At 38.2% G+C, this 21,565-nt stretch overlaps 1 long non-coding RNA gene across 4 annotated transcripts in view; it reads left to right on the top strand.

Annotated features, from left to right (window-relative positions):
• The first annotated feature begins 400 nt into the window (after positions 1–400).
• The window catches only part of LOC148190346 (uncharacterized), a 146,084-nt gene continuing 124,919 nt past the window's right edge, over positions 401–21,565 (top strand). For 2 of the 4 annotated variants that reach the window (XR_015778844.1, XR_015778846.1), the window contains exons 1-2: positions 494–668; positions 18,911–18,993. This is a non-coding gene — a long non-coding RNA (uncharacterized LOC148190346). The other 2 variants (XR_015778851.1, XR_015778849.1) reach the window with 2 other exon arrangements.

Here is a 21,565-nt window from a genome sequence, read left to right on the forward strand (position 1 = left end):
AAACATCATATGCACACAATTTGGTTTAAAAGACAACCCTACTTTTATATATTTAAAGATAACGATTTAAAATACTTAAAATATTTGACTATTTTTGAACATTTAAAACTCAAAATCAGATTATTTAGTCATTTCAGTTTTATTCCATCTGTTTATCAGACCTTGAAGGATTTAGTTTTTGTTGTTTTTTCCTTTTCCCTACATTTTATTTATTTTACTACATTATTTTTATTTTTATATTATGAAATACATCTAAGTTTTATTATGAAAATCTGTAATGTACACAATCCATGTGTCAATAAAGTTTCACGAAAAAAGAGAAAATAATTGGAAGCGCTTGGTGTGATACAGCGGCTGTCCCGGAGTAAAAAAATAAACAAGAAAACCGGGGATATTTTTATTTTGTAGACAATGAGGTGACGAAAACAAGCGCACCCAACAAGGTGCCGAACCAGGAGACGAAAGAAAAAATGGCGGAAGAACCGCGGTCAGTTTGAAAGTTTGACAACGAAGTTAGCGAACAGTTAGTTATGAACTTCACATAACAATAGTTAAACTTGAATTATTTTTGTTTAGAAAGCCAACTTTTGTTCGGAGGACCGTTATGGACTAAAGGAATATAATTTATGGAGGAATGGACGCATATTCGGACTCGGACGTCTGCAAAGGTAAGCTAACATTGGCAGTTAGTCAGCACTTTTTGGCCATTTTTCTTGTTTTCTGTGTCGATAACGCTGAATTATTTATTATTTGGCGGCCGTAGTTTCCCCAAATTTAATATAACGATTAAACTGTGTCGAATATAACCCAGCTAACAATGTTTAACATGTCCATACGAACAAGTGTTACAATTTTAAACATTATCTTTTGATGCAGGATGGTAAGCTAACGTAATTTAGAGCTAAGCTAGTTTAGTGGTGAACAGGTGACATTTAAATGATTTAACTCTTCGGACCTGTTTGGCGCATTTCATCCTTTTTTGGGGGGATAATTTTAGTTGTGTTTATGCATATGGCATACATTTTTTGGATGTATTTTTATTTAATCTAGGAATCTCCAGCTCAGCTCCAACAATAAGTCTTAACAAAAAATGTTGCATTTGTATTGTTTTTGATCCCACAGCCATCAAAGCATAAAAACATGAATTGTATTAGACTATTTCTAAAAAATCTTCTTTGTATGTAGTTTATTGAAAATTATTTTCTCCCTTTCTCCATTTAAATCATGACAAAAACCTGGCATTTAAGGGCTTAACATTATGAAATTTAATAAATATTTGATATTTATGATAAAGATTGATGTTGGTTAAAACAATAAACACAGTGAAGGTAGTAAATAATAATAATGTATGATAATTTTTACAGCCTGATTTTTAAAAGCGTATTTTGTGTGAGGAGCAATAGGAGTGTGAGTATTTGACACTGCACAAAAAAATAATGTGTATATATATATATATATAAACACCAAACTTGGCAGACTGACAAAAACCTGGCATTTAAACCCAGAATATCAATTGGGGGGGTTATCTCAGCCATGGATATGTCAGTGATTAGCAGCAACACTGATTATGAGATTATGACAGTGCACCTAGTAGTAATGACATGTATTTTCTCCATATGCCAAATATGGTTAAAAAAAAGAAGATGTTATTAGGTGGAAAAATAGTAAAAGTGACAAAATCCAAGGCAAAAGCCCAGAATGACATCCAAATACAATACAATGCATGCTTTTATGCTTTGATGGCTGTGGGATCAAAAATTGTGGTTTGAATGGGTTTCAATTGTGCATTTTTTGCACTTAACAGCATGAACGTTACAATTTTTCCTTCCAAAGTGTATTTTAGACTTATTGTAGTAACTGAGCTGAAGAATAAACATAAATACTCAGTCTTGCCAAAATGTATGCCATATGCATGAACACAGCCAAAATGATCAAAAATGAAGCATGAAAAGTGCGTAAAATGCACCTTACAGTCCCTAAGGGTTGAATATCTGTACAAAACTACTTTATTAAAGTATAGCAGATACAATTGAGACATTGTCTTTTCAACTTTTCGGAGTGAGCAGCAGTGATATAAAGGCCCCTCAGGGTGTCTGAATATTGGCACAATAATAAAGTCAATGTTCTGGGACATTCTCCCTGCTTAGAAGCGGGTTTTCCATTTTTCAGGAGGTAATTGCTGCGGGATTATGAAACGTTGGCCTTTATCTTATTGGGAGTGACTCTCAGGCATAAGACTGTCAATGTGCACACACACACAAACACAGTGAGGATGATTATCTAAATCCTGCTTATTCACAGATCAATATAGGCTACACTCTCACTGTGATTACATGTACAGTGTGAACTCTGTGTCGCTGCAGAAAAACCCAGATTAAAGTAATTAAAGTATTAGAAGTGACCCAACATGACTTATAGTTCCTTTTTAAATAAAATATGTACATGTACTCCGATGCATGTAAACGTCCAGCATTCAAAGTGTCACTGAAAATGATTATAATTGATATTTTTTATATTTACAACATATCAAATGACAGCGTGAAAGCGTTTTGCTCATAGTCATGAATCTGCAGAGAATTATTTCTTAAATCTGCAGCTTCCCTTGGCATTACGGAGCTTTTTAGTGACCTTCAACTTGTTGTTTAGCTGTCCAACCACAGCTTTACTGTTTAGGTCCACTCTTATAGTCTCATTTTTGGCCTTAGCAGCCTGCTGTTTTTAGTAAACAAGCTTTAAAAACCTTCTGCACACTCCCTGCTCGGCACCAAACAGCAGACAGACACAGTTAGAGACTAGCTGGTGAACATAGTGGAGCATTTAGTAGCTAAAGAGCCAGATATATCCCTCAGGAGTCGGTCTGAAACGGAGCTGAAAGAGAGTGAATATTGGACTTAGATTCATAAGGTGGAAGCAAAACAGGGCTCCAAATGAATGGCAATCTGGCTGATATGAAACTGTTTGCTGTGAATGAGCAGCCGTTCACCATATCAACTTCATAGGTGATAATATGTCAATACTGTATTCACTATTAACTTGCTGGTTTAAGTCCCCTAACTGACAAAGAACAGAGTGTGGAGTGGTAGCTGGAGAGGTGCTGATATAACGACTATGTACGACATATGTATATGTTTTCAAGCAAGGTATAGATTTAGATAATACAGTTTATATCAATATAGGGTCAAGTTGCGTTACATAATGCCGTTTTTAAAAACCCCAAAACATGCCAGTGTGCATCTCTTCTTTCTTACACTTTCCACACAGCTCATGTGTTATGAGCTCATTCATGTGATCTGATCAGCTGTAAACAGATCGACAGATTAGTTATCCACCCCGCTTGTGACAAATCGGAATTTAGAGAGAGATAATATGAGGGGACACACAGGCGTTTAAAATATGCCCAAAAAGAATAATACAACTGTCTGGTCTACTGACAGTGGGAAAGGAGTCTGTTGCCTGTTTTAAGTGTTTTTTCTTGCGTTTAAGAAAACCTACATACATGCGCTAATTATTGTGGGAAAAGGGTATGAACAGGATAGTAAATTAGCACCAGCCACCAGCCAAATGTAGGTAAAATATGTGAGAGGCTGCTAGATTTGATTCACTCACCAGCCAAAGAAACAATGGTAATCTGTTGATCGGCTGGTAGTTTTTGGATTTTATCAGCCACAGTGGCAGGTGAACAAAAAGTTAATTTCCAACCCTCGGTATGAAGTATGTCTTTTTCTGCTGCCTCTTTTCTTGTTATAAGTAGCATCAGCTCAATGTAGGCTACTTAGGCATCAAAAGTGAAAGTACCTATTTTAAAGATAAATGTCAGTTATACGTTATAGGCATATATAGTGAGTCTATGCCTTGAAAAGGGGAGAAAGGGCACACCGCCAGCTCTTAAAATTAGAATTAAAAAAATCAGATGCCATAGAGAATTATCACAAGTAGAAATAAGTACCAGCACAAGTAAATAGAAAAACAGAAAGAGTAAACAATTAGCACAGTATGTAAATATTTAAATATTTAAAATAAATTATGCATATTATGCTGATTATGTAAGTGTGTAGAAACATAAAACCAGGAAAAACAGTACGAGACAATTCGCACTAATATGTGAATATTTTATAATATGGATAATGTGCTGAGTGTGCAAAGTGTGTAAAATATAAAAACTGTGCCTTATGCTACAATGCATTGTATAAAACTAGTATGCAATATAAAAATAGAAATATGTGTACAAAGCTACAACAATGAACAAGATATACATAAGCAAGAATAACAAGAATGTTAACAATATTTATATATATATAATATGTGACACGTTAAATATATAATATGAGATGGATTTTGCACATTTGAATTACTGCACAGAGGATTGCTGTAGCTGAAATATTGCACCAAATATTGCAGTTAAGACAGTGATATAAAGATTTATTGCACCTTATAAATGTATTTCACATTTGAAGTATAATAAATAAATAATGTAATTTTAATTGTAGATGAATGTATTAAGTCCAAGTGTCAGTCTATTAACTCAGAGTGTTAGAAACTCTGAGGGAGGAGTTGTAAAATTTGATGGCCACAGGCAGGAATGACTTCCTGTGATGCCCTGTGGTGCAGCTTGCATATTGTCTTGCCTACAGTTTTGCAGCATACTAGGGCTGGGCGACGTAATCGATTATGTAAATACATCGAATGTTTTTTTCTTTTAAGAAAAGGTCTGTTCATCGAGGAAAAAAAAACAAAAAGAAGATGGGAATGCACTTTAACTCTGAACAGCGTGATATATCCTTAAGTTTGTGTTTCTATGGTTTCACCCTTTGAATCCTGGATCTACGTGACTTTTTTGTGTTGTGAGTTATTTGTTTTTGTGGACTTTATCGTATCATTGTGATTGCTCATCATATATTATCTATTTTTCTAACTAGGGGTGCATGATAATTATCAGGACTGATAATTATCGGCCAATAATGGGACTTATGATGTCATACTGATAATTATGATAATAACATTTTTGGCCGATAAATAGAATAGAACCGATAATAATAAGCATAAATTGCTTCGATTTTGCCCGTTTTGTCCATGGTTTCGCTCCGCAAGTACTATACACACTGCATTATGCTGTGTGTCAAACTGCTGAGACTGCTAGATCAGTCCAAAACATGTCATCACAGTCAGCAGCAGGGTTTCCCCCATTGCTTCTTTTACTTTTTTTTAACTCTTTCCCCACCATTGACGAGATTTTCCGTTGCGCTAAAAAAAAAGATAATATTTTGCTGCGCCCGTTAGCGTCCTTTCTTCATGTTCTGCCTTGAAAATAACAAATAAATAAATAAATAAAGAGAGAAATAATCATAAACTCAGCACCCCTGTTGTTTCTCATCATTGACTTTCTGACTAGCCTGCACCATGAGCACCGACGGCACTGCGGACTGAAAGAGAAAGTCGGAGATGAGTTACTGATGCTCACTGATCCGCTCCGCTCTTGTTCTCCGCCGATATCTCCACCGATGTCTCCAAATGTCCGCTTCACTCTCATTCTCCGCTGGTGTCTCCGAATGTCCACTCCACTCAAGTCCTCATTGGTGTCACCGAATGTCCGCACCACTCAAATTCTCCGCCGGTGTCTCCGCTAGTGTCTCCGAATATCCACTCCACTCTCAATCTTAGCCAGTGTCTCCGAATGTCCACTCCACTCATATTCTGAGCTGGTGTCTCCGAATGTCCACTCCACTCATATTCTGAGCTGGTGTCTCCGAATGTCCACTCCACTCAAATTTTCCACCGGTGTCTCAGCCGATGTCTCACCCGGTGTCTCTGCTGGTGTCTCTGAATGTCCGCTTTGCTCTTATTCTCCGCCGTTGTCTCCGAATGTCCGCTCCACTCAAATTCTCCGCCGGTGTCTCTGCTGGCGTCTTCGAATGTCCGCACCGCTCTCATTCTCTGCCAGTGTCTCCGCGGAAGCAACGCTGACGTGCAGAAACCTACATCAGGTCACATAGGAAAGTGATTTTGGAAGGCCCTGGGAAAATAATATTTTAAAGCGAAAACATACTTTGACCAAAGTTTGAATATATAAGAAACACTAGGGGGAAGCTACAGAATGATTTAAATACTTCAATAATATAATCTATAATCGGAGTAATATTGATAGCGCACATTAACACAAGAAAGTAACATAGTCTTGTAAATCCAAAGTATATAGTCTCACCTTATTGTTCCTCCCTGAGACTCTCCTCCTTCCTCAGATTCACCCAGCGTGGAATATGACAATGCATAATATTTCTGCAGATTTAGCTTTTTCTTTTTTTGCTGTTGTGTTTTGTTTTTTTTTCTTTTTTCTGTTTTTCTCCTTCCCTGCATGGGAAGCCAGGAGCTGTTGATAGACTGTGCCTCCAGTCTCTGTGTGCATGTCATTGATGGAAAAAGAGATGGAAGAGGTGTGTGTGTGTGTGTGTGTGTGTGTGAGTGTGTGTGTGGGTGTGTGTGTGTGTGTGTGTGTGTGTGTGTGTGTGTGTGTGTGTGTGTGTGTGTGTGTGTGTGTGTGTTGGAGGAGGGGGTTGCGAGTTGCTGGGGCGTAAAAAGTCCACTACTATTTGTCACCATCGACTGTGTGCCTGGCTGTCAGTGGTGCCCGCCTGTGTGCCGCAGCAAAGACCTCTGGGAGGTCTGCGTCTCACTGCATGCATCTGCCAGGCAGGAACCTGAATGCCTGTTGATCCTTCTGCATGGGAGTGTGTGTGTTTGTGATGGAGAGGGTACAAAAGACAAAGCTTTGCCATAACTGCAATCTACCTGTAACAACCTGGGAGACTCTCGATGGACCATTACGACCTGCAAGGCGAGGGTCACTTAACCAACACAGAACGCTAATCTTCAAGCTGCTGTTGTATGACTGTGCAAAACAATGCAACATTATTTAACTGACTGCATTGACTCTTGGTTGGACGGTGTTTTTCAATGAGTTTTAAAACAATGTACAATGTCCATTTTATTATGAAAATTGTTTGGACTGTTAAAAATGCTGGAACTGCATGAAAAACCCACACTTAAACCATCTTGAATATCTTGACGTGACAGGTCAAGAGACCCCTGTGAAAACGGCCATGCCATTATTTTCACTGCTGGAAATTTAGCCAAAGTTTGAAGTGTTATTTAGCCCCCCTCCCAACAAGCTAGCATGATGTAGTTGGCACCAGTAGATTCCTTTAGTCTTCTAGTTTTATGTCAAATCTGTATGTTTACTCACTTCAAAATTCAGCTGGCGACATCCTCTGAGAGACAGTGAAGATGGCCAGCGGTCATGCTGGTTTTTTAGGGTTAAAGAATTTGAGGGAAGTTTCCTAAATGTGAGTGTTTTATTTTTAATGTGTGGAACTTGCATGGATATTCATAATATTATCATATTTTAGAGGGAGGTTTAGCCTGCTACAAGCCTTATTTTGTCATGATTAGAGCCCAACTGATATATCGGTCAGCCAATATCATTGGCTGACATTGGCCCACCACAGGTATATCAGTATCAGCTTATATGTTGTCCAATATGCACAATATGTAACCTTTATTTTTAAGAGAACATGATGCAGAAAAATATGCTAAGAGTAATTTAAAATGATCAAATTCCAAATGAAGTTTGTTTCAGTGCACTGATTTTATTTTTGACGATGAAAGTTTATTGTCAAACTATAAAATATCCGGCCTTCATTACGCTATCTTTATCACAAGAATTGATATCTGAGGGATAATTGAATTGCAAAATTGCATATATCTGATACATGATCATTGTTTTTACATTAAAACCGAGACATTTAAATCACAATTTCTAAAAACAAAGTAAAGGGCAAAGAATAAAGAATTGCAACATTTTAATAGTTCTCCCCTTCGCTTTAGTAGACAGTGTTACACATCTTTCATGGACAGATGAGTCCACACAGTTCACTTTCTTAGATATGCTTTTCTGGCAACATGGCTGCCGAAAACAGGCCTGCTGATGACGTCATGTCAGTCTCGTTTCGGTCGTGTGACCCTTGACTCGCAGGTTGTAGCAGTCAGAAATATGAATGTAAATGACAGAGTAGAGTAGTGTGTGTTTGTAAAAGGGGATTTGTGGATTTACTTCATGTAAAAAACAGCAGGCAGCAACATCTCCTGCACACGCACACACACTCACACACACACACACACACACACACACACACTCGCGCTCTCTCTCTCTCTCTCCTAGGCCAGTGCTTCCTGTCCACATGATTCATCTCTCCTGACACCCAGGTCATCAGCTCAACATGGTAATGAATGAGTGAATTCCCCAGCATGCCGAAGTAAACGGCGATCACAAGATGGGTCCAGGATGTCTTAGTCAAGCTGTCTCTTGCATTAAGGTTATATAACTGAGGGAGTGGAAAAGGACATGTATGTGTGTGTGTGTGTGTGTGTGTGTGTCTGTGTATTTGTGTCTTGTGCGTGTGTGTGCGAGCTCAGTTCATTTTATTCACAATTGCATTCTGACTTTGCTCTTTTGAGGATTATGGAGGTGGCAGAGAGCTTCAAAGAGTAGCGTTTTCAAAGGTCATTATGAGTTATTCTGGCGCTCAGGTTTTTGATCTTGAGGAAAATAAAAGAGGTTTTGAGAATCACTAAATCTTTTTCAAACCTACAGATTTTACTGCGGCTCTAATGTGGCTCAACTGAAAGCTTTATTTGTCAGCTGCCTAAACTGCCCACAACAAACTATAACCAAAGCAGAGAGTGGTTTGTGGACTGCAGTTTTGAAGCCTAGATTTTGGCATTTTGGCTATCGCCATCTTATTGTTGTTGTTTTTTTGTGCCAGAAGTGACAATTGTTTAACATATAATAATAATAAAAATAATTTGCACCACTAACAGATCCCGTATACCGTGAAACTGTGATATTTTCTGCGACAGTTTTTATACCATGAAAATCTCATACCGTTAGAGCCTGTTGCAACACATTTTATGTTTTTTTGTAGTTATTTTCACCTCTCTCTTTTTCAGAATAATTTAAACAACTGCTGTACTGTATTTATGATAAATTTGACAGACATTTTGGACCAGTTGTCACAATTTTGGCCATGAGCCATAGCTGGGACTCGGGTCATTTGTCACACAACTTGGTTGCAGATCCCTTAGGTACTTAAGCAAGGCCAAATAAATCCATTTAACTAAAATGCTATTGAATGGACTGATATTTTTTTGTGTAACAGCAAACTAAAGAGTTGTTCAGCACTAGTGAAGTCCTTGCCACTTTGTAGGTCAGCTTGGGGTTCCCCAATGTGTCAGACTGTGTTCACATCCCATTAACTCGCTGTGAAAGTGCCTCAAACCTACAACAACAGCTCCTGTATCCTGTTTGTCCTAACTTTAATGGAGTTATACTCATTCTTGGTCGTGATAGGGAGCTCTTGTGCCATGTGACTGCGTGTGCAGCCAGGGAACGTCCTCGCTTGCATGTGCACATGTGTCGTTTGTTTGCTCCCCCTGTCGCTCCACTAGCTGGGGGGGTTGAAGCTGGCAGCTCTGACTGCATGCAGCACCGCTGAAAAAGAAGTGTGTGTGTGAGTGGGAGTAATGTTATGGGGGAAAAAAAACATAACGGGTTTGTGTAAAGTGTGTATGTGTGAGAGAGAAAGAGATAGAAAGAGTGTTTATATTTCGATCTAGTGGTGGACTAGTGTTTGGAAGGTTTGTGGAAACATGATCACACTTTCCCCCAAACTCAATTTTATTTTATTCCTGGACTCCAGAACTGTACTCTGGCTCCTTCCAAACAAAAGCAGTTGTGTAAGGGCTGTGTGATATGACAAAATATATTGTCTGATGATTTTTAAAAAAATCTATCGTTTCATATTATGCTATATTGTTTATTTCGTTTACATAATCTTATAACGCTTTGTGTCCGCCCGTTTAGCTGAGGGGGCGTCTACACAATGCACGGCACCAAAACAAACATGGAATAGCTGGAAAGTGATACTGAACATGGGGATTCAGCACAACACACTGTCACAGGCGTTTTGTTTTTCCATCTCTCTCTGTCTCTGTGAGACACACACGCACACAAAAAGCAGGGCTTTTGCAGAGCTCCAGACCGTGATTATTTAGTCCTTTTTTTCAACCACGGAGCACCACTATGACTTGGAAATCTTTACAGTGCTTTTAGTTGAGCTCGCAGTGGATGAATTTCATACTGTGGTTATAGTTTCACTTTCTGCTATTGCAAATATCCAACTGTTGACTGAAAGCTTCTAGTCCACAGCAAAAACATCAACACCAAGAGGAGCCAGGTCCTTCAAAATAAAAGGATCATGAGTTCTGCTATGATGTATTTATTACAACAATACTTTATTAAACTTTTTAGTACTTTAACTTTATACTTTACTTTATGTAACAATATACCAGCATTTTATTCAACCTTATTATAACAGTAGTTTATGTAACTATATTTAATGGCAGTAGCCACTGTATTTGTAACTGTGGTTTATTTAATAATCTTTAGTTTACAGTAGCTTAGAGGAGATATAATATAGATCAAAATATAGAGATATATACCATGTATAATGATATAGCCTGAAAATATCTTGATATTATTTTGAAGTCATATCTCCCAGCCCAGCCGTATTAAGGCCAACACTTTGTTTTTTATTTGGACAACCTGAAAGTTTTCAGAAGGTTGCACATGATGGGTATGTGTTGCCCAACTATTTCCAAAACAGTCACTCTTGTCAGTCATGCCCACTCTGCAGCAATTCCTATTCTTACTTCCACTACTCCTAAGTACAGAATTCTCCTGTGAGCCGGCAGCGATGAATACGGCGTGCTTTTAGAAGAGACAGAAGGAGTTTGGAGGAAAGCTGGATGAATTCTTGATTGGCAGATTCTCTTATCCCCTGTGCTCCATGTTTTTAAATTACACTCTCACCAGGTGGAATAAAATGAGTTTTTTTTCTTTTTTTTTAATCACATGCCCATATCCATCTATTCACTCATTGTCTGCTGATTATCTGGGGCCGGTACGTAGTGGCAGCAGGCTTAGCAAGGCATTCCCTTTCTGCATCGTTTTCCAGCTTCTTCTTTTGGATCTTTAGGCCAAATAAGATATATGCACAGGGTTCCCACAGTCACATACAGCCTGGAAAAGTCATGGAGTTTCAAAAAATGTTTTTTCCCTGGCCTAGAAGAGTCATGGAGTCATGGATTAGTAATATCCTTGACAGTTAAAAAAAAAACAACTTTTTTTTACTTTTACCTTCCATGGATAACTGTCTGCATAATATGACATATGACAAATTTACATTTTGTAAAGGAGGTTTTTACTGTGAGCTGAATTATCTCCAGAGGTTTCTTCCTCCCTAATACAAATTGACCAGGTGGTTTAAACTAGTAAAAACCCTGAATAGAACAGTTTCATGTTAAAATTTGTGAGTATGCTTACATGCACAAAATAAATGTTTTTTGCTCTGATTCCGAAAAAGACAATATTGCTACTAAACTGTTTATATGGCTAATGAAAAAGAATATTCTATGAAAATTCCAATTTGCATGCAGCTGTGCACACTGATTAACATGCCCTAACATCGTTTATCATGTCAAAATATGGGAAAGTAGAACAGTTGGAGCCACCTGTCAATTTGCTTTCTTGCATCAAAATAGATTTTTTTTCACCTTTTTGTTGGATTTGTTGGACCATGTGAGCTCAGCCCTCCTCTTTCACTCATTCAGCCACCTTCTTGAGAAGGTTGGTGGTGCAATATTTGCGCGTATCCAAAAACCTGTTGATAAGTCTTTCATAATGTTTAAAAGTAGGTGTTTCTTCAGACCAGAAATGTGGATTTTTCTGAATGCATCTTTACCTCATAGCCCTGCAGACTATTGGTGAGTTGGTTTTTGTACAAGGTATCCATGACAACACATAGAGCCGACTGTAAACAGACAAGAGGCTGAGTGTCGCAAACTGTGGTAAAAAACCCAACTGAGACTAGGAATGTCAGTTTCGGTTGATTTTACTTTTGAAATTCCAACCGGAGGGTGGGCATTATGTCTTTGAAATGCGGGAACATTATGCCCACACTCCATTCTTCCCTTCAGGTCACCCTGGTGGCAAGTAAGCAGCTTCATTTTGATCGCAAAACCCTTGAGGCATTTGAACTATGTTAGCAGCACTACCTGTTCTTACACTGCTAATGGTAGAAACGGAGCTAACAGTGACAAGTCAACAATGGTATATGGGCTTTTATGACGCATAATTGAACCGCTTACTCATCGGCTGGGGGCTGACCGGAGGGTGTGCACAATGTTTCCACACCAACGCTGTTTGGTTTGCACGGCGTTATTTGCTGTAATGAGCCACGCCATTAGCTTCTACCAGACCGGGGTTGTGTGCAGTGCAGTAAAATTAAGAGTAGCACAATTAACCTATAGACTGACATGTGTAGCTAGACAGAAAGTTCTGCAGTTAACTGGTCAACAGTTAACTGTTGACACCCCTAATAAAGATGCATATTCCCAATTGGCTTCATACATGCCCAAATAATGCTCCTAAAACCTGAATAATACTGGCATATCCCGTGTCTTAATCGGAAAGTACTAAAATGAAAAAAACGGCCTAATTCGTAATATTTAGATGGAATATGCTGTTTATATGACCCGCATACAATTCAGAATGTCATCATATTCCGAAATATAGGGGAGTAGTGATGTGCATGTAACGTTTGCCAGTGTTTTTCCAACATTGTTTGGCTCGTTGTGCGGGGGCTGCTAACAATGGTGGCTAAAGCAAAAATGTAAATGGCCCTATCTAGAACCAGTGTTGTAAAACATGACAGTGCATCATGGCAGACTCCTTGGATGAGGCAGTGATCCCTATGTAAATATAAATGGCTCATTCTAATGTAATACCAACATGACGGTTCTTATTTTCGAGTAATTATACACTAAAGAAAACATACTAATATTCTCATAGAAATAAGACTTGACACTCAAGCACTTTAAAAAAAAAGGTCTTTTGCCTTCCTTAAATAGTTTTCTGTAAAAATAGGGACAAAAAACATGGGGATAGAGTTTGAGGTGGGACTTCGCTACAGTAGTCCCCTGCCTGTGGCACCTTGTATTAAAAGACTATCCCACAAATTAATTAAATCCTTCCTCACTGTCTACCATCTTCTGTCTCCACCTTCAAATGTAGCAGCAGATATTGTCTGACCTCCTTATTTAAATTCCTTTTTTCCGCCTTTACATATATTCATGTGCAATTTGTTGAAGCTCATCTGAGTGCACCCTCCTCCCTCATGTGGAGCGAGAAAATGACTTTCGAGGAGTGCACATTGCACCGAATCATTCAGTCAACAGTAAAGTGGACTCACACGAAGACACGCAGTGTATTAATGTACACAGTGCCTCGGGGAAGCTTGCAACAGCATGTTTGTCATACATACACATCGACATCCATAGATGGCTCATTATTATAATTCATTGGTCCTGAAATGAGAACGTGCTGCTCAGATCCCGAGGCTTAGTGTGCCTTTCTTGGCAGCTTAATGTAAATTGTGGCTTAAATTTTTCTGATCTTTAAAACATTATTAGCTGAGGACCAGTCGGTCATCTGCTAGAATGTATTTTTCTCTTCTTCATCAGCTACTAAAATAAATCACGTTCTTGGGTTCCATGTGTTACATTTCAGACTGGAAGTTGAATTAAGAGTTTAGGGGGCCAAAAAGACATTTGATTAAAAGAAAAAATGTTATCACAAGTAATATCTGCTTTCATTATACTGGGAAAGGGAAAAGCCGCTGCTTTTGAAATTAAAAGAATCTGCCAGCTGACTCCACTTTGGCATTTAGGAGTGAATCAAATTTCATGTTTTTTGTCGCCTCCGTGTTGGCTACAGCCGAGGCCGGAGGCATTATGTTTTCGGGATGTCTGTCTGTCTGGCCCATTCTTGTAAATGCAATATCTCAAGAGCGCCTTTAGAGAATTTCCTCAAATTTAGCACAAACATCCACTTGGACTTAAGAATGAACTGATTATATTTGGTGGTGATAGGTCAAAGGTCAAGGTCACTGTGACCTTGTCTTTCTCATTTTTGTGAAGGCGATATATTAAGAATTCCTTGAGGGAATTTGTTAAAATTTGGCACAAACATTTGAGTGGACTCATGGATGACCTGATCAGAATCTGTAAGTGTGGGTGACGTGGTCAAAGGTCAAGGTTATGCGACCTCATAAAATGTTTTTTGCCATAACTCAAGAATTTATATGCTAAATTTCACACAAATGTCTAATATGATATAATGATGAAGTTCTGACATTTTATATCCAAGAGTTCAAAGGTCATCTGTGATATCAGTGCTCACAAAAAACACTTTTTTGGCTCAACATCATAATTTAGAAACAGAAGAGAAGATATTTGGTTGGATACTGAATTGGTGACACTAATCTTGGGTGCCCACTTTGAAATTGTGCTGATTGTAAAGATCTTGTGTGCTGGTGGGGGAGATGCATGCCCATCAGTGTTTTCACAGACAAGGGTGTAAACTGTAAGTACAACTAGACTGGTGTGCAGTGGCATACAACTGTGTGGCTGTAGTTCTAGTTACTACTGCAGCTTTCAAACTCACTTAGGAGAGCTGCGATCGGTGGAAAACACACACATTTGCTTACATTCACAAACAGGCAAACCTATCATCTGGCAGCCACAAACAATCATGCGCACTTTACCTCAGCAGCTAAGCAGGAGCCTCCCTGAAAGAGCGGTAGGCTATTAAATGACTGTAATTTGGAACAAGTGGATGGGAGCAGCCAACTAATGATATCTATTTAATTTTCTCTAAGCCTGGGTGCTCAGATGTAGGTCACAGGGTGATTCATCGCAGAATCATCTTTGCAAAAACAAAAAAGAGAAAGAACGACATTATAGAGACGTTAAGTGTGTGGGAGCTGTATAAGCCAGTGAAATGCCTCCCTCCATCTCTGTCTCTCTCCCGGTATCTCCCTCTGTCTCTCTCGGTCATTTTCATTCTGTTTGCAGCTCAACGCCCTCACCATTTGTCCACACGACTCTGTGCAGTCATCCTATCTTCCTTGACAAGGAGGGTCTTGCCAGACGCTCATTTGGAAATGGGTAAGGGCTGCATCAGTGACTCAATTGAGATGCATCTGAGGATGTTAGTCTCGCTCGGGCCGCTGCAGTTGTGGGTGACGCGGCTACAGCTTCGATCAGAAATGAGACGGTTTTATAGTCATTCAGACGTGCTCATTAATGTCAACCTGACGTGACAGCGAAGACAATTTGCAGTACTATTTTTCTACACACTTTGTTCCCTGTTGTGCTGCGCTGTCAAACAAGTATTTGTATTCAAAGTAGTTCTGACGGCTGAACTTTTCCCAACAGTAACAGCCATTGAGTGTTTTACGCACAAAGGTGGTGTGATGTGGCTCTGACTAATGTTGATATCTGGAAATCTCTCAAGATAATTTTGTAAAAATTAGGTGATGTTTGCGGGCTACTTTGTACTTTTTTACATGATACAGTGCGTACGCACACAGACACAGTACTAGAAGAGTGGACCGATTTCCTCCCAGGGCAGTTTTATGAGGTTGAGTGCCAAGCCGTGATGTAACTAGGCGCTGACCTCGCTAACTAACTCTAAGTGGCAGGGAGGGAAGCCTACACATGAAGCCTCTGGGCTGGATGGGATTTGACATCATTGTATGAACTTGTCAAAGCCCAACTCATTTCAAGATTCAGTCGGTTCTTGGCAGAGGTATGGACCTGATTTACAGATTTGATGACTTTAGAATCAACTTGACAAAATCAAAAAAGACTTGCAACTTGACTTGGACTTTAAACCTCAGTTTAGACCACAGATTCATGAAAAGATGAGTTAAAATTTGCAACTACTTGCAATGCAGTCGTCTGCAAAGTTATAAAAACCTGCGAGTTTACACTAATGCAACTAGAAGAGACAGTGTACTGCCTCCATACCAACTGATCTCTGTGCTTTTGTTATGATCTCCAGCTTTTCTGGCTTATTTTAAAGCTGAATATATTTAGCACAGAATATAGCAACTTCTTAAAAAAAGATTGAGGATAATAAGAGTGTACTTGCTTCAGTTGCATCTCTAGTATGAAGTGGCGAAAACTTAAAGAAAACAACTGAACTTCCATAATAAATAACCAAAAAAATTAAATCCAAATACTTGTTGAATGCACCAAAATAACAAGAAAAAAATCTTGTATGTGAAAACCTATTGTATGTGATAACCCAGGCAATAAACCTGATCTAATTTCTAAATTTTTCAACAAAAAATAAGTACAAGAAAAGTCCTAACACATACCTGATGGTTATTTCTGCTTAAGTATAATGTTGGGTAGTTTTTGACTTGAATCCCTCTTTGTTCCATCACATTATTGGATTGTTTTTGTAGTATAAATATTTTTTGGTGGTACAGATACAGATGCTATATATCATACTTTACATGTTACAAAAACAACATTTTTATTCACATGCTAACTAATGTCACCTAAAAACAAAACAAGTGAATGATCAGAGATAGAAGGGGACAGTAAACAGAAATCCAAATGAGCCCAGTAATAGCAAATTATAACCTGCACTCCATCAGCATGAACACCAAGCCTGCTCCATTAAAAAGGCAAACAGAAAAATTATGCACAGCATAACGAGTCTGAAACTAATATAAAATATATAAATAATGAAATTCTCATTTCAGGTTCCCAAAAAACCACCTCAAGCTATTGTTTCTGAACAACAGTTATAAATTCCAAAGGGATTTAATTAACATTGATGTGAAACAGAGACAATCTTTAAAACCAGCTCGTTTGACTTTTTTAAAAATGTAATAATGATCAAAGTTACATTTTTTATGTTTCCCTCTCTGCACACTCTTAATATGTTGTTATATGTTTAGTTCTTTTGTTTAGGTCTATAAAGAACCAGAGGTGAGACCATTGTTTTGCAAGTCATAAGTACGTCTCAAGTCTTTCGACTCAAGTCCTAAGTCAAGACAACAAGCTTATGTTTGTGTCACTTTTTTAATCAGTCATTGCCCCCTCTCTAAATTCGGATGTTTTTGCGTGAATGTAGCACAGGCTAAACTCATCATGAGTTTCTGTTATCCCTCAGCAGCAGTTTGAGTCACTGGATGGATAATTGATCAGTTGGTCTGGTCAGAGCTGATCAGATCATTGGATGAGGGGAGAAGCTTCTTCAGAGTGAGTGAAAATAAACTTTCCAACGTTTAAATTTAACTTTCACTGCACCTCATGTTCAGCCCTTGCTAGGCTTTAACAGCGTGGTGCAACGCACAAGAAAATGGTGTATACATTCAAATAGCACTCCCATTGAACGGCCCAGTTCCAAATATAGCACATCTGTTCTTGGTGGCAGATGTTTTCATCATGATGACCCACCACAAATAAATCAATGTGTGGGATACCCTGGCAGCAGTCCACAGTGGCGGGGAGCGAGGCGGCGGGATTGTAGGGTGGAGGTTTTGCTAATTCTTCTCTCATCTGTGGTTTGATAAATAGGAGAGAAAGAGAGTGGAGCTGAGCAAATGAGCTGTGTGCAACTGTACGATTAATAAGATTAAATCAATGTATGGGAAAAACTAGGTTACTATATGAAGCGTGTGCGTATGCCTGGTGGGAGGGGCTTAGAACAGAGACAGAAGAGCTGCATGAGGGGGGTGTATTTAAGTTTACCATTTTTTCCCACCTTGTCCAGATTTCTGCCAACCTCAGCTTTAACGTAAAATTCCCTAAACAGGAAACCTCTGCTGTCTTGATGGCTCAGATCTACTGAAAACCTTTCATGCTTGTTACCTACAGCACCATCTATTGTGTGTCTTGTATCTGTGAAGTTTTTAATAAAGCAGAAATACTGCCTTTGAAAGAAATCTCAGTGGGCTCTACTGTGAAAACATGGTGGTCCCTGTAGAAAGATTTTGGAAAATCAGCTTGAAGAACTAATTTCTGGTGTGTCATTCTGTTTATATAAGAAAACAGGACAGTGAGAGCATTTTGAAACCATGGGATATGCCACCAGAAAACCTTAAAAACACTCAGCAAACAATTTCTAAATCTAATTCTTTACTCAATGAGATTGACGAATCAATTCATTATGTAAAAAGATATAAAGTGTTTTTCAGTGACACAGTGTTTAGTGACATGTTGTTCACAGAATGTGGTTTTGCAATTGTTTACTCATAACAAGATAAAGTTTTAAGCCGTTCTCTCCATTGTTTGGAGATCTTGTCATGTTTTTAAAACTGTCGTGCAGCATGTCTGCTACTCTGAAAGATTAATATGCAATCAGATGAAAGATGACAGGTATCAAATGAAATGCAGCATGATATATGAATTAAACACAGTGTGAAATTGAACAACTTCAAACAGAAATTACTGTAGTTGTTTATCAAGATGGATTTAAAGAGGCACAACAATGGTTTTACATGTTCTGTCCTGTTTAAATCACATAATTATAATTTACATTAATGTTGACTGTTTTCCAAAGCACACCCCAGTTTTTCCAAAAAAAAAAAAAAGTGTTTTTTTTCCCTACTGGTGTCCATTTATGTCTGTACACCCTGAAAAACAGCTTTTATAGTAGTGAAACTTGCTTGAGGCAATTCATCACAGTAAACATCATGTCTTCTTTTCTTGTTGTCAAAGTTATGTTTCTTGTTGTGTGATGAATCAGTGCAGACATTTGAAATCAATATAAAGTTGCAACTGCGTCATCATCTAATGATAGAGAAACTTTGACAACATTAAAAGTAGACTTATGGTGGTGAGATGGAAGAATGAAATATAATGTTTCATATGACTATGTCAAAAGACAAAAAAAAAATCAGGATTCAAACTAAAATTAATTGGTGTAATATGTCAACAGGTTCATCTATGACACCTAAGCAGAATCCATCCACTGATTCAGACTCCCTGGAAAGACCCTCCTTGAAAGCTCTGGAAAAAACAGTAAGTGGACCTTGAGCTGGGATTGTTTTCTCAAACTACTGTTTAAAATGTCAACCATGATCTCTCATTACCTTCATAGATGCAATGAAATAGAAATACATTACATCTGAGTAAAATATGAAGAGTTTAACAATCTATCGATCTGCATCGATATATCGTTATATGAGCAACAAACATGTAACATCGACACAAGTCAAAAACAATGATCAATATTATCCTCTTACGGTTGCGCCTTTACTTTGTAATTCTGTGTTCCTGTCACATAGCATCAGGCAGATGATGGCAAGCAGCCAAGAGAAAGATGATGAGGATAATGCTATTTACTTGGGAGTAAATCATCAGTTTGTTTTCTGAGAAACCCAGGGTTAACAGAGTACATGCCATATGTAAACAAAAGCCATACTCAGGAAACACTACGCACATGCCTGACATCTCACTTTGCTAACTTCTTGCAGCGGCACTAGCTGCTCAGTTTCAACAATGTTAGATTGAAAAAATATGCGTGCAGATTTAAATTCATCCATGCTGTTCTATCAGGAGATGCGATGACTTAAACCAGCGGTGATTAAGAGACTATATGTGTCACATGTTAAATATAGCCTACATTCAAGTGTTGGAAGAATATATTGCACATGTGAATAATTGCACAGGAGATTGCTGTAGTTGAAATATTGCACCAAATACAGCAGTCAAGACAGTTCCTTTTGTAATTATGCTCTGTTCTCGGAAATACTTCACATTATGGAAAAGAGAGATGCTGTAACTTTTGTTTCTCTATGACTTTGAGGCGAAAAGTCCAGCATGAACTGTGGGTGAAATTACAACAGCTACTGAGCCTCGTGTCATCAGAGTCATCTCCATGACTGATTAAACTCCATCCGCTGATTAATACTGTGTGATGCAGCTGAAAGCTCTGTGAAAAGTTTGTGAATTAAACTCCAGTTCAGATTGTTTTGTGACTCAAGGAGAAACACATTTGCAATTCTAAAAGTTGTTTTTTAAAAATGAATAGCAGTAAAAATCGTGTGGTCCATTGATTTCTATTTAACAGGAACAATGTGGTCTAAAGACAAAGTACGTAATGACTATCTAAGTATTAAATAGATTCACACTGTATGTGTGTCTGGATAGTTTGTCTGTTCAGTAAATGAAATCAAACTCTTTTTGTCTGCAGGAGTTACAAATGAATCTGTTCGGTGCTCTAATTATGTTGAGCACTTTCGAGATTCACTTTATTGATCACTTGGCATCCTTCTTTGAAATATCGCTGATATTCAGACCAAAAGCAATTAGACCATTGTATGAAAATAGATGAGTGAAATACAGTCGATTAAGCCTGAGTTATATGTGCTTCTTTCTCACAAAGTTGCCGTTTTCCATTAATAGGAATAATTACTTTTAAATTTTTTCTATCCATATCAGGGGGTAAACAACAGCAGAATGTCTTGTGTTTCAGATCACTTTTCAGCCCTGTGAAGTTTCATCAGCTCTCAACATTGTTGTGCAACATGAGTCAGTTTTTAAGACAATCTGTGGCTTTTGAGATGCTGTCACAGCTCACAGATTGATGAAACTTCTCACTGCTGGACATCTGCCTCGTGTCACCTCAGCGTTCACCCCCCATCCATGTCTAATTTTGTGGGGTTGGAACATCATGTCATACACAATAATACAGCTACATTACAGCCCGATGGACCGTTTTTATCTTGCTGTGATCAAATTAATCTGGATGGGTCTGAAACAATGAATGATGATATAACAATCTGGGCGCCGGCCACTTGTCGTTCCAAAAATCAATTGGTATTTGGCCAGAACAAACGCCTGCACAGAAAATCCAATGTGGTGTGACGGGACACTTCTGAGTTAACAGGCTACTGAGGCAGCACTGCAGAGAAAATAGTGTTGGTCAATTGTATTTTTGAACTAATAACAGTGAATGTTCTGGGGATGTATCTGCATGTGTTGCATGTGCAGTATATTTACAGTGGCATTATTCTGTGGTGCAATGTTCAGATAGCCTTTAGTAAGGATTCAGTAGCATACAGTGGATTTATCAAAACTTCCCCTAAAAACAACTGTCTGGTGCTGGAAACCACCCTGATGAGAGTGAAACAGGACAGTGAGGTTGAGTGATTTAGAAAACCTAGTTTGTTTTTGTTTTAGTTAAAGGCCCCACAAGGTTGTTTTCAGATGTTGTGATTTAGGGCTGGGCAATATGGCTTTAAATAATATTAGAATATTTTAAGGCTGTTTCGCAATACACGGTATAATGTGTATCTCGATATTTTTAAATGTCCTTTAAATTAATGTTAACTACTAAAATACAAAGTTATTGAATTAACTACAGTTACAATGAAGTTAAACAAAGTGGTAACTGCCAAATAATTAAGTTGAAAACACTACTGTTATAATAACATTTAACAAAACAGAGTTACAGGGAAGTTAAATAAAATACTTTTATAATGACATTTTAAAAAGTACTGTTATAATTAAGGAAATCAAAGCTGGCCCATGTTTTTTCTAATGCACAAATTGAAAATCTGCATATAGATCAAGATCGAGAATGCAGATA

The sequence above is a fragment of the Plectropomus leopardus genome, chromosome 1, assembly GCF_026936395.1.
Source record: "Plectropomus leopardus strain MGB_pleo_1.0 chromosome 1, ASM2693639v1, whole genome shotgun sequence".
Classification (NCBI taxonomy): Eukaryota; Metazoa; Chordata; class Actinopteri; order Perciformes; family Serranidae; genus Plectropomus; species Plectropomus leopardus.